Source organism: Stenella coeruleoalba (genome assembly GCF_951394435.1).
Source record: "Stenella coeruleoalba genome assembly, contig: scaffold_176, whole genome shotgun sequence".
NCBI classification, from domain to species: Eukaryota; Metazoa; Chordata; class Mammalia; order Artiodactyla; family Delphinidae; genus Stenella; species Stenella coeruleoalba.
In genome coordinates this window covers 120,252-133,865 of record NW_027645962.1, presented here as the reverse complement: position 1 = coordinate 133,865, position 13,614 = coordinate 120,252, and the positions used below count along the sequence as shown (strand labels likewise).

Here is a 13,614-nt window from a genome sequence, read left to right as displayed (position 1 = left end):
AATCCATAGGTTTTAAGATACTTACTAGTCAGGTACATTCTTAGGCGTTTAATATGCGGTGTTGAGTCCATTTCGTTGAGCAAGGAGTAGCTCTTGTCTATTCCATATTTGGCTTAAGGAACTTTATCTGTGCTCATTTCAATCTCTGGTTTTATGCAGCACCCCAACTCACCTTTCCCCTTAAGCAAGCATAAGTTGGTTTTCTAAATTTGAGACCCTGTTCTGTTTTGGAATGCAGTTCCTGTGTAGCCAAGTTTACATTCCGTGTATTAGTGATATCTTATGATGTTTCTTTTTCTGTGTGACTTATTTCAGTTAGAATCATCGTACCTGAATCTACTCATTATGCTGCTACGGGCCTGATGACATAGATTTCATTGCTGAGTGATACTGCATTGTACGTAACTACCACAAGATCTTTATGCATTTTTCACTTTCTGTGATATTGAACTTGTACGGTAAACGAGGTTCTTGTAAACAGAGGCGTCCCAAACTTTGGGGTGGCTGTGTCTTTTTGATTTTAATTTCCCTAAGCTATAGGACCATAAGTGGAAGTGCCCTAGGCTCTGTTGCTTTGTTTTTTAGATGTTTCAGGAAACACCATACACTTCTCCCGAGTGTCTGTTGGCAATTTACATCCCGCCCATCAGCATAACAAGGCTCCCAGTTCTCCATGGCCTGTCCTGCCTTTCTGGATTTTACACTTTTTTCAGATGGCCCTTTTGACCGGGGGGAAGTGAGACTTCATTGTAGTGCAGATTTCCTTTGCAAGTTTGCTTGGTTGGCCAAAAAGGGCGTATGCGTTTTTTCCTGAATATATTCAGGAAAAAACGCATACGCCCTTTTTGGCCAAGTGCATCATTGTGGACGTTCTGCCTCTTTTCCTATGCTTTCAATGCAATTCCAGTCTACCTCCTGAAATCGGTTTCCTGCAATTCTGCCCCGCTTTCAAGTCCTCTTGGCAGCCTTACTTCAGTCTATTTTTGGACGATAGCTGTCATTTATAACTCTGCAGGTTTGTGAATTACAGTGCCCCTGAGCTCCTTTCTTCAACTCGCTTTCTTGTGACCTGGCCGCAACACCGCAGGATGGCTTCAGGCCCTAATCTGGTTCCGGCACGGCACGCTGAGCCTTTGGTTAATTCCTCTTCCTGGTGGGAAATGAGAGTTAAATTTGCCCGTCCAGACACCTCCAGCTAGCCTCTCATTGGTTCTCGCTATTCCTGTTCATCTTCCGCAGAAATTGCAAACTGGGCCAAACAGGAGGTTAAAGGGACTGACTCTCCAAGTCGGGAGAGTGTTAGTAAAGCATCTGGAATGTTGCACCCGAGTACCAGGGTACGAAAACTGGGACATATTTGAACACGTCTCCCGATCACATGGTTGATCATACTCTAGGTTGCACATGCATGTTTTAGCTGAAGGAAGAATACCTTAAACCTGGGTAGTTGAAACCCGTGGAATGGGAACCATGCAATATGACTTCAAAGGGTCTTCATTTGCTCACCGAACCTCTCCAATCCTATCACTGCTGCGTTTATGCCCCTGTACACATGCTTGATTCTCTTTCGGAGACATAGCAATCCATAGGTTTTAAGATACTTACTAGTCAGGTACATTCTTAGGCGTTTAATATGGGGTGTTGAGTCCATTTCGTTGAGCAAGGAGTAGCTCTTGTCTATTCCATATTTGGCTTAAGGAACTTTATCTGTGCTCATTTCAATCTCTGGTTTTATGCAGCACCCCAACTCACCTTTCCCCTTAAGCAAGCATAAGTTGGTTTTCTAAATTTGAGACCCTGTTCTGTTCTGTAATTCAGTTCCTGTGTAGCCAAGTTTACATTCCGTGTATTACTGATATCTTATGATGTTTCTTTTTCTGTGTGACTTATTTCAGTTAGAATCATCATACCTGAATCCACTCATTGTGCTGCTAAGGGCCTGATGACATAGATTTCATTGCTGAGTGATATTGCTTTGTAAGTAAATACCACAACTTCTTTATCCATTTTTCACTTTCTGCGATGTTGAACTTGTACTGTAAACGAGGTTCTTGTAAACAGAGCCGTTCCAAACTTTGGGGTGGCTGTGTCTTTTTGATTTTAAATTCCCTAAGCTATAGGACCATAAGTGGAAGTGCCCTAGGCTCTGTTGCTTTGTTTTTTAGATGTTTCAGGAAACACCATACACTTCTCCCGAGTGTCTGTTGGCAATTTACATCCCGCCCTTCAGAATAACAAGGCTCCCAGTTCTCCATGGCCTGTCCTGCCTTTCTGGATTTTACACTTTTTACAGATGGCCCTTTTGACCGGGGGGAAGTGAGACTTCATTGTAGTGCAGATTTCCTTTGCAAGCTTGCTTGGTTGGCCAAAAAGTGCGTATGCGTTTTTTCCTGAATATATTCAGGAAAAAACACATACGCCCTTTTTGGCCAAGTGCATCATTGTGGACGTTCTGCCTCTTTTCCTATGCTTTCAATGCAATTCCAGTCTACCTCCTGAAATCGGTTTCCTGCAATTCTGCCCCGCTTTCAAGTCCTCTTGGCAGCCTTACTTCAGTCTATTTTTGGACGATAGCTGTCATTTATAACTCTGCAGGTTTGTGAATTACAGTGCCCCTGAGCTCCTTTCTTCAACTCGCTTTCTTGTGAGCTGGCCGCAACACCGCAGGATGGCTTCAGGCCCTAATCTGGTTCTGGCACGGCACGCTGAGCCTTTGGTTAATTCCTCTTCCTGGTGGGAAATGAGAGTTAAATTTGCCCGTCCAGACACCTCCAGCTAGTCTCTCATTGGTTCTCGCTATTCCTGTTCATCTTCCGCAGAAATTGCAAACTGGGCCAAACAGGAGGTTAAAGGGACTGACTCTCCAAGTCGGGAGAGTGTTAGTAAAGCGTCTGGAATGTTGCACCCGAGTACCAGGTTACGAAAACTGAGAAATATTTGAACACGTCTCCCGATCACATGGTTGATCATACTCTAGGTTCCACATGCATGTTTTAGCTGAAGGAAGAATACCTTAAACCTGGGTAGTTGAAACCCGTGGAATGGGTACCATGCAATATGACTTCAAAGGGTCTTCATTTGCTCACCAAACCTCTCCAATCCTATCACTGCTGCGTTTATGCCCCTGTACACATGCTTGATTCTCTTTCGGAGACATAGCAATCCATAGGTTTTAAGATACTTACTAGTCAGGTACATTCTTAGGCGTTTAATATGCGGTGTTGAGTCCATTTCGTTGAGCAAGGAGTAGCTCTTGTGTATTCCATATTTGGCTTAAGGAACTTTATCTGTGCTCATTTCAATCTCTGGTTTTATGCAGCACCCCAACTCACCTTTCCCCTTAAGCAAGCATAAGTTGGTTTTCTAAATTTGAGACCCTGTTCTGTTCTGTAATTCAGTTCCTGTGTAGCCAAGTTTACATTCCGTGTATTAGTGATATCTTATGATGTTTCTTTTTCTGTGTGACTTATTTCAGTTAGAATCATCATACCTGTATCCACTCATTGTGCTGCTAAGGGCCTGATGACACAGATTTCATTGCTGAGTGATATTGCTTTGTAAGTAAATACCACAACTTCTTTATCCATTTTTCACTTTCTGCGATGTTGAACTTGTACTGTAAACGAGGTTCTTGTAAACAGAGCCGTTCCAAACTTTGGGGTGGCTGTGTCTTTTTGATTTTAATTTCCCTAAGCTATAGGACCATAAGTGGAAGTGCCCTAGGTTCTGTTGCTTTGTTTTTTAGATGTTTCAGGAAACACCATACACTTCTCCCGAGTGTCTGTTGGCAATTTACATCCCGCCCATCAGCATAACAATTCTCCCAGTTCTCCATGGCCTGTCCTGCCTTTCTGGATTTTACACTTTTTTCAGATGGCCCTTTTGACCGGGGGAAAGTGAGACTTCATTGTAGTGCAGATTTCCTTTGCAAGCTTGCTTGGTTGGCCAAAAAGGGCGTATGCGTTTTTTCCTGAATATATTCAGGAAAAAACGCATACGCCCTTTTTGGCCAAGTGCATCATTGTGGACGTTCTGCCTCTTTTCCTATGCTTTCAATGCAATTCCAGTCTACCTCCTGAAATCGGTTTCCTGCAATTCTGCCCCGCTTTCAAGTCCTCTTGGCAGCCTTACTTCAGTCTATTTTTTGACGATAGCTGTCATTTATAACTCTGCAGGTTTGTGAATTACAGTGCCCCTGAGCTCCTTTCTTCAACTCGCTTTCTTGTGAGCTGGCCGCAACACCGCAGAATGGCTTCAGGCCCTAATCTGGTTCCGGCACGGCACGCTGAGCCTTTGGTTAATTCCTCTTCCTGGTGGGAAATGAGAGTTAAATTTGCCTGTCCAGAAACCTCCAGCTAGTCTCTCATTGGTTCTCGCTATTCCTGTTTATCTTCCGCAGAAATTGCAAACTGGGCCAAACAGGAGGTTAAAGGGACTGACTCTCCAAGTCGGGAGAGTGTTAGTAAAGCATCTGGAATGTTGCACCCGAGTACCAGGGGAGGAAAACTGAGACATATTTGAACACGTCTCCCGTTCACACGGTTGATCATACTCTGGGTTCCACATGCATGTTTTAGCTGAAGGAAGAATACCTTAAACCTGGAGAGTTGAGACCCGTGTAATGGGTACCATGCAATATGACTTCAAAGGGTCTTCATTTGCTCACCGAACCTCTCCAATCCTATCACTGCTGCGTTTATGCCCCTGTACACATGCTTGATTCTCTTTCAGAGACATAGCAATCCATAGGTTTTAAGATACTTACTAGTCAGGTACATTCTTAGGCGTTTAATATGCGGTGTTGAGTCCATTTCGTTGAGCAAGGAGTAGCTCTTGTCTATTCCATATTTGGCTTAAGGAACTTTACCTGTGCTCATTTCAATCTCTGATTTTATGCAGCACCCCAACTCACCTTTCCCCTTAAGCAAGCATAAGTTGGTTTTCTAAATTTGAGACCCTGTTCTGTTCTGTAATTCAGTTCCTGTGTAGCCAAGTTTACATTCCGTGTATTACTGATATCTTATGATGTTTCTTTTTCTGTGTGACTTATTTCAGTTAGAATCATCATACCTGAATCCACTCATTGTGCTGCTAAGGGCCTGATGACATAGATTTCATTGCTGAGTGATATTGCTTTGTAAGTAAATACCACAACTTCTTTATCCATTTTTCACTTTCTGCGATGTTGAACTTGTACTGTAAACGAGGTTCTTGTAAACAGAGCCGTTCCAAACTTTGGGGTGGCTGTGTCTTTTTGATTTTAAATTCCCTAAGCTATAGGACCATAAGTGGAAGTGCCCTAGGCTCTGTTGCTTTGTTTTTTAGATGTTTCAGGAAACACCATACACTTCTCCCGAGTGTCTGTTGGCAATTTACATCCCGCCCATCAGCATAACAAGGCTCCCAGTTCTCCATGGCCTGTCCTGCCTTTCTGGATTTTACACTTTTTTCAGATGGCCCTTTTGACCGGGGGGAAGTGAGACTTCATTGTAGTGCAGATTTCCTTTGCAAGTTTGCTTGGTTGGCCAAAAAGGGCATATGCGTTTTTTCCTGAATATATTCAGGAAAAAACGCATACGCCCTTTTTGGCTAAGTGCATCATTGTGGACGTTCTGCCTCTTTTCCTATGCTTTCAATGCAATTCCAGTCTACCTCCTGAAATCGGTTTCCTGCAATTCTGCCCTGCTTTCAAGTCCTCTTGGCAGCCTTACTTCAGTATATTTTTGGACGATAGCTGTCATTTATAACTCTGCAGGTTTGTGAATTACAGTGCCCCTGAGCTCCTTTCTTCAACTCGCTTTCTTGTGACCTGGCCGCAACACCGCAGGATGGCTTCAGGCCCTAAATTGGTTCCGGTACGGCACGCTGAGCCTTTGGTTATTTCCTCTTCCTGGTGGGAAATGAGAGTTAAATTTGCCCGTCCAGACACCTCCAGCTAGCCTCTCATTGGTTCTCGCTATTCCTGTTCAACTTCCGCAGAAATTGCAAACTGTGCCAAACAGGAGGTTAAAGGCGCTGACTCTCCAAGTGGGGAGAGTGTTAGTAAAGCATCTGGAATATTGCACCCGAGTACCAGGGGAGGAAAACTGAGACATATTTGAACACGTCTCCCGATCACATGGTTCATCATACTCTGGGTTCCACATGCATGTTTTAGCTGAAGGAAGAATACCTAAAACCTGGGTAGTTGAAACCCGTGGAATGGGTACCATGCAATATGACTTCAAAGGGTCTTCATTTGCTCACCGAACCTCTCCAATCCTATCACTGCTGCGTTTTTGCCCCTGTACACATGCTTGATTCTCTTTCGGAGACATAGCAATCTATAGGTTTTAAGATACTTACTAGTCAGGTACATTCTTAGGCGTTTAATATGCGGTGTTGAGTCCATTTCGTTAAGCAAGGAGTAGCTCTTGTCTATTCCATATTTGGCTTAAGGAACTTTATCTGTGCTCATTTCAATCTCTGGTTTTATGCAGCACCACAACTCACCTTTCCCCTTAAGCAAGCATAAGTTGGTTTTCTAAATTTGAGATACTGTTCTGTTCTGTAATTCAGTTCCTGTGTAGCCAAGTTTACATTCCATATATTACTGATATCTTATGATGTTTCTTTTTCTGTGTGACTTATTTCAGTTAGAATCATCATACCTGAATCCACTCATTGTGCTGCTAAGGGCCTGATGACATAGATTTCATTGCTGAGTGATACTGCATTGTACTTAAGTACCACAAGTTCTTTATCCATTTTTCACTTTCTGCGATATTGAACTTTTACAGTAAACGAGGTTCTTGTAAACAGAGGAGTCCCAAACTTTTGGGTGGCTGTGTCTTTTTGATTTTAATTTCCCTAAGCTATAGGACCATAAGTGGAAGTGCCCTAGGCTCTGTTGCTTTGTTTTTTAGATGTTTCAGGAAACACCATACACTTCTCAGGAGTGTCTGTTGACAATTTACATCCCGCCCATCAGCATAACAAAGCTCCCAGTTCTCCATGGCCTGTCCTGCCTTTCTGGATTTTACACCTTTTTCAGATGGCCCTTTTGACCGGGGGGAAGTGAGACTTCTTTGTAGTGCAGATTTCCTTTGCAAGCTTGCTTGGTTGGCCAAAAAGGGCGTATGCGTTTTTTCCTGAACATATTCAGGAAAAAACGCATACGCCCTTTTTGGCCAAGTGCATCATTGTGGACGTTCTGCCTCTTTTCCTATGCTTTCAATGCAATTCCAGTCTACCTCCTGAAATCGGTTTCCTGCAATTCTGCCCCGCTTTCAAGTCCTCTTGGCAGCCTTACTTCAGTCTATTTTTGGACGATAGCTGTCATTTATAACTCTGCAGGTTTGTGAATTACAGTGCCCCTGAGCTCCTTTCTTCAACTCGCTTTCTTGTGAGCTGGCCGCAACACCGCAGGATGTCTTCAGGCCCTAATCTGGTTCTGGCACGGCACGCTGAGCCTTTGGTTAATTCCTCTTCCTGGTGGGAAATGAGAGTTAAATTTGCCCATCCAGACACCTTCAGCTAGTCTCTCATTGGTTCTCGCTATTCCTGTTCATCTTCCACAGAAATTGCAAACTGGGCCAAACAGGAGGTTAAAGGGACTGACTCTCCAAGTGGGGAGAGTGTTAGTAAAGCGTCTGGAATGTTGCACCCGAGTACCAGGGTAAGAAAACTGAGACATATTTGAACACGTCTCCCGATCACATGGTTGATCATACTCTAGGTTCCACATGCAAGTTTTAGCTGAAGGAAGAATACCTTAAACCTGGGTAGTTAAAACCCATGGAATGGGTACCATGTAATATGACTTCAAAGGGTCTTCTTTTGCTCACCGAACCTCTCCAATCCTTTCACTGCTGTGTTTATGCCCCTGTACACATGCTTCATTCTCTTTCGGAGACATAGCAATCCATAGGTTTTAAGATACTTACTAGTCAGGTACATTCTTAGGCGTTTAATATGCGGTGTCGAGTCCATTTCGTTGAGCAAGGAGTAGCTCTTGTCTATTCCATATTTGGCTTAAGGAACTTTATCTGTGCTCATTTCGATCTCTGGTTTTATGCAGCACCCCAACTCACCTTTCCCCTTAAGCAAGCATAAGTTGGTTTTCTAAATTTGAGACCCTGTTCTGTTCTGTAATTCAGTTCCTGTGTAGCCAAGTTTACATTCCGTGTATTAGTGATATCTTATGATGTTTCTTTTTCTGTGTGACTTATTTCAGTTAGAAACATCGTACCTGAATCCACTCATTAAGCTGCTACGGGCCTGATGACAAAGATTTCATTGCTGAGTGATACTGCATTGTACGTAAGTACCACAACTTCTTTATCCATTTTTCACTTTCTGCGATATTGAACTTTTACAGTAAATGAGGTTCTTGTAAACAGAGGAGTCCCAAACTTTTGGGTGGCTGTGTCTTTTTGATTTTAATTTCCCTAAGCTATAGGACCATAAGTGGAAGTGCCCTAGGCTCTGTTGCTTTGTTTTTTAGATGTTTCAGGAAACACCATACACTTCTCAGGAGTGTCTGTTGACAATTTACATCCCGCCCATCAGCATAACAAAGCTCCCAGTTCTCCATGGCCTGTCCTGCCTTTCTGGATTTTACACCTTTTTCAGATGGCCCTTTTGACCGGGGGGAAGTGAGACTTCTTTGTAGTGCAGATTTCCTTTGCAAGCTTGCTTGGTTGGCCAAAAAGTGCGTATGCGTTTTTTTCCTGAATATATTCAGGAAAAAACGCATACGCACTTTTTGGCCAAGTGCATCATTGTGGACGTTCTGCCTCTTTTCCTATGCTTTCAATGCAATTCCAGTCTACCTCCTGAAATCGGTTTCCTGCAATTCTGCCCCGCTTTCAAGTCCTCTTGGCAGCCTTACTTCAGTCTATTTTTGGACGATAGCTGTCATTTATAACTCTGCAGGTTTGTGAATTACAGTGCCCCTGAGCTCCTTTCTTCAACTCGCTTTCTTTTGAGCTGGCCGCAACACCGCAGGATGGCTTCAGGCCCTAATCTGGTTCTGGCACGGCACGCTGAGCCTTTGGTTAATTCATCTTCCTGGTGGGAAATGAGAGTTAAATTTGCCCGTCCAGACACCTCCAGCTAGTCTCTCATTGGTTCTCGCTATTCCTGTTCATCTTCCGCAGAAATTGCAAACTGGGCCAAACAGGAGGTTAAAGGGACTGACTCTCCAAGTCGGGAGAGTGTTAGTAAAGCGTCTGGAATGTTGCACCCGAGTACCAGGGTATGAAAACTGAGACATATTTGAACACGTCTCCCGATCACATGGTTGATCATACTCTAGGTTCCACATGCATGTTTTAGCTGAAGGAAGAATACCTTAAACCTGGGTAGTTGAAACCCCTGGAATGGGTACCATGTAATATGACTTCAAAGGGTCTTCATTTGCTCACCGAACCTCTCCAATCCTTTCACTGCTGTGTTTATGCCCCTGTACACACGCTTGATTCTCTTTTGGAGACATAGCAATCCATAGGTTTTAAGATACTTACTAGTCAGGTACATTCTTAGGCGTTTAATATGGGGTGTTGAGTCCATTTCGTTGAGCAAGGAGTAGCTCTTGTCTATTCCATATTTGGCTTAAGGAAATTTATCTGTGCTCATTTCTATCTTTGGTTTTATGCAGCACCCCAACTCACCTTTCCCCTTAAGCAAGCATAAGTTGGTTTTCTAAATTTGAGACCCTGTTCTGTTTTGGAATTCAGTTCCTGTGTAGCCAAGTTTACATTCCGTGTATTAGTGATATATTATGATGTTTCTTTTTCTGTGTGACTTATTTCAGTTAGAATCATCGTACCTGAATCCACTGATTATGCTGCTACGGGCCTGATGACATAGATTTCATTGCTGAGTGATACTGCATTGTACGTAAGTACCACAAGTTCTTTATCCATTTTTCACTTTCTGTGATATTGAACTTGCACGGTAAACGAGGTTCTTGTAAACAGAGGCGTCCCAAACTTTGGGGTGGCTGTGTCTTTTTGATTTTAATTTCCCTAAGCTATAGGACCATAAGTGGAAGTGCCCTAGACTCTGTTGCTTTGTTTTTTCGATGTTTCAGGAAACACCATACACTTCTCCTGAGTGTTTGTTGGCAATTTACATCCCGCCCATCAGCATAACAAGGCTCCCAGTTCTCCATGGCCTGTCCTGCCTTTCTGGATTTTACACTTTTTTCAGATGGCCCTTTGGACCGGGGGGAAGTGAGACTTCATTGTAGTGCAGATTTCCTTTTCAAGCTTGCTTGGTTGGCCAAAAAGGGCGTATGCGTTTTTTCCTGAATATATTCAGGAAAAAACGCATACGCCCTTTTTGGCCAAGTGCATCATTGTGGACGTTCTGCCTCTTTTCCTATGCTTTCAATGCAATTCCAGTCTACCTCCTGAAATCGGTTTCCTGCAATTCTGCCCCGCTTTCAAGTCCTCTTGGCAGCCTTACTTCAGTCTATTTTTGGACGATAGCTGTCATTTATAACTCTGCAGATTTGTGAATTGCAGTGCCCCTGAGCTCCTTTCCTCAACTCGCTTTCTTTTGAGCTGGCCGCAAAACCGCAGGATGGCTTCAGGCCCTAATCTGGTTCCGGCACGGCACGCTGAGCCTTTGGTTATTTCCTCTTCCTGGTGGGAAATGAGAGTTAAATTTGCCTGTCCAGACACCTCCAGCTAGTCTCTCATTGGTTCTCGCTATTCCTGTTCATCTTCCGCAGAAATTGCAAACTGTGCCAAACAGGAGGTTAAAGGCGCTGACTCTCCAAGTGGGGAGAGTGTTAGTAAAGCGTCTGGAATGTTGCACCCGAGTACCAGGGGAGGAAAACTGAGACATATTTGAACACGTCTCCCGATCACATGGTTGATCATACTCTGGGTTCCACATGCATGTTTTAGCTGAAGGAAGAATACCTAAAACCTGGGTAGTTGAAACCCGTGGAATGGGTACCATGCAATATGACTTCAAAGGGTCTTCATTTGCTCACCGAACCTCTCCAATCCTATCACTGCTGCGTTTTTGCCCCTGTACACATGCCTGATTCTCTTTCGGAGACATAGCAATCTATAGGTTTTAAGATACTTACTAGTCAGGTACATTCTTAGGCTTTTAATATGCGGTGTTGAGTCCATTTCGTTGAGCAAGGAGTAGCTCTTGTCTATTCCATATTTGGCTTAAGGAACTTTATCTGTGCTCATTTCAATCTCTGGTTTTATGCAGCACCACAACTCACCTTTCCCCTTAAGCAAGCATAAGTTGGTTTTCTAAATTTGAGATACTGTTCTGTTCTGTAATTCAGTTCCTGTGTAGCCAAGTTTACATTCCATATATTACTGATATCTTATGATGATTCTTTTTCTGTGTGACTTATTTCAGTTAGAATCATCATACCTGAATCCACTCATTGTGCTGCTAAGGGCCTGATGACATAGATTTCATTGCTGAGTGATATTGCTTTGTAAGTAAATACCACAACTTCTTTATCCATTTTTCACTTTCTGCGATGTTGAACTTGTACTGTAAACGAGGTTCTTGTAAACAGAGGCGTCCCAAACTTTGGGGTGGCTGTGTCTTTTTGATTTTAATTTCCCTAAGCTATAGGACCATAAGTGGAAGTGCCCTAGGCTCTGTTGCTTTGTTTTTTAGATGTTTCAGGAAACACCATACACTTCTCCCGAGTGTCTGTTGGCAATTTACATCCCGCCCATCAGCATAACAAGGCTCCCAGTTCTCCATGGCCTGTCCTGCCTTTCTGGATTTTACACATTTTTCAGATGGCCCTTTTGACCGGGGGGAAGTGAGACTTCATTGTAGTGCAGATTTCCTTTGCAAGCTTGCTTGGTTGGCCAAAAAGGGCGTATGCGTTTTTTCCTGAATATATTCAGGAAAAAACGCATACGCCCTTTTTGGCCAAGTGCATCATTGTGGACGTTCTGCCTCTTTTCCTATGCTTTCAATGCAATTCCAGTCTACCTCCTGAAATCGGTTTCCTGCAATTCTGCCCCGCTTTCAAGTCCTCTTGGCAGCCTTACTTCAGTCTATTTTTGGACGATAGCTGTCATTTATAACTCTGCAGGTTTGTGAATTACAGTGCCCCTGAGCTCCTTTCTTCAACTCGCTTTCTTGTGACCTGGCCGCAACACCGCAGGATGGCTTCAGGCCCTAATCTGGTTCTGGCACGGCACGCTGAGCCTTTGGTTAATTCCTCTTCCTGGTGGGAAATGAGAGTTAAATTTGCCCATCCAGACACCTCCAGCTAGCCTCTCATTGGTTCTCGCTATTCCTGTTCATCTTCCACAGAAATTGCAAACTGGGCCAAACAGGAGGTTAAAGAGACTGACTCTCCAAGTCGGGAGAGTGTTAGTAAAGCATCTGGAATGTTGCACCCGAGTACCAGGGGAGGAAAACTGAGACATATTTGAACACGTCTCCCGTTCACACGGTTGATCATACTCTGGGTTCCACATGCATGTTTTAGCTGAAGGAAGAATACCTTAAACCTGGAGAGTTGAGACCTGTGTAATGGGTACCATGCAATATGACTTCAAAGGGTCTTCATTTGCTCACCGAACCTCTCCAATCCTATCACTGCTGCGTTTATGCCCCTGTACACATGCTTGATTCTCTTTCAGAGACATAGCAATCCATAGGTTTTAAGATACTTACTAGTCAGGTACATTCTTAGGCGTTTAATATGCGGTGTTGAGTCCATTTCGTTGAGCAAGGAGTAGCTCTTGTCTATTCCATATTTGGCTTAAGGAACTTTATCTGTGCTCATTTCAATCTCTGATTTTATGCAGCACCCCAACTCACCTTTCCCCTTAAGCAAGCATAAGTTGGTTTTCTAAATTTGAGACCCTGTTCTGTTCTGTAATTCAGTTCCTGTGTAGCCAAGTTTACATTCCGTGTATTACTGATATCTTATGATGTTTCTTTTTCTGTGTGACTTATTTCAGTTAGAATCATCATACCTGAATCCACTCATTGTGCTGCTAAGGGCCTTGTGACACAGATTTCATTGCTGAGTGATGTTGCTTTGTAAGTAAATACCACAACTTCTTTATCCATTTTTCACTTTCTGCGATGTTGAACTTGTACTATAAATGAGTTTCTTGTAAACAGAGCCGTTCCAAACTTTGGGGTGGCTGTGTCTTTTTGATTTTAATTTCCCTAAGCTATAGGACCATAAGTGGAAGTGCCCTAGGTTCTGTTGCTTTGTTTTTTAGATGTTTCAGGAAACACCATACACTTCTCCCGAGTGTCTGTTGGCAATTTACATCCCGCCCATCAGCATAACAAGGCTCCCAGTTCTCCATGGCCTGTCCTGCCTTTCTGGATTTTACACTTTTTTCAGATGGCCCTTTTGACCGGGGGGAAGTGAGACTTCATTGTAGTGCAGATTTCCTTTGCAAGCTTGCTTGGTTGGCCAAAAAGGGCGTATGCGTTTTTTCCTGAATATATTCAGGAAAAAACGCATACGCCCTTTTTGGCTAAGTGCATCATTGTGGACGTTCTGCCTCTTTTCCTATGCTTTCAATGCAATTCCAGTCTACCTCCTGAAATCGGTTTCCTGCAATTCTGCCCTGCTTTCAAGTCCTCTTGGCAGCCTTACTT

General features: G+C 43.4%; 1 long non-coding RNA gene across 1 annotated transcript in view; it reads left to right on the top strand.

The window, feature by feature from the left end:
- LOC307181429 overlaps positions 1-13,041 on the top strand; it is a 569,076-nt gene extending 556,035 nt beyond the window's left edge. Inside the window, exons 3-4 of the long non-coding RNA XR_013826759.1 lie at positions 6,636-6,725; positions 12,961-13,041. This is a non-coding gene — a long non-coding RNA (uncharacterized lncRNA). The remainder of the gene's footprint in view (positions 1-6,635; positions 6,726-12,960) is intronic.
- The last annotated feature ends 573 nt before the right edge of the window (positions 13,042-13,614 follow it).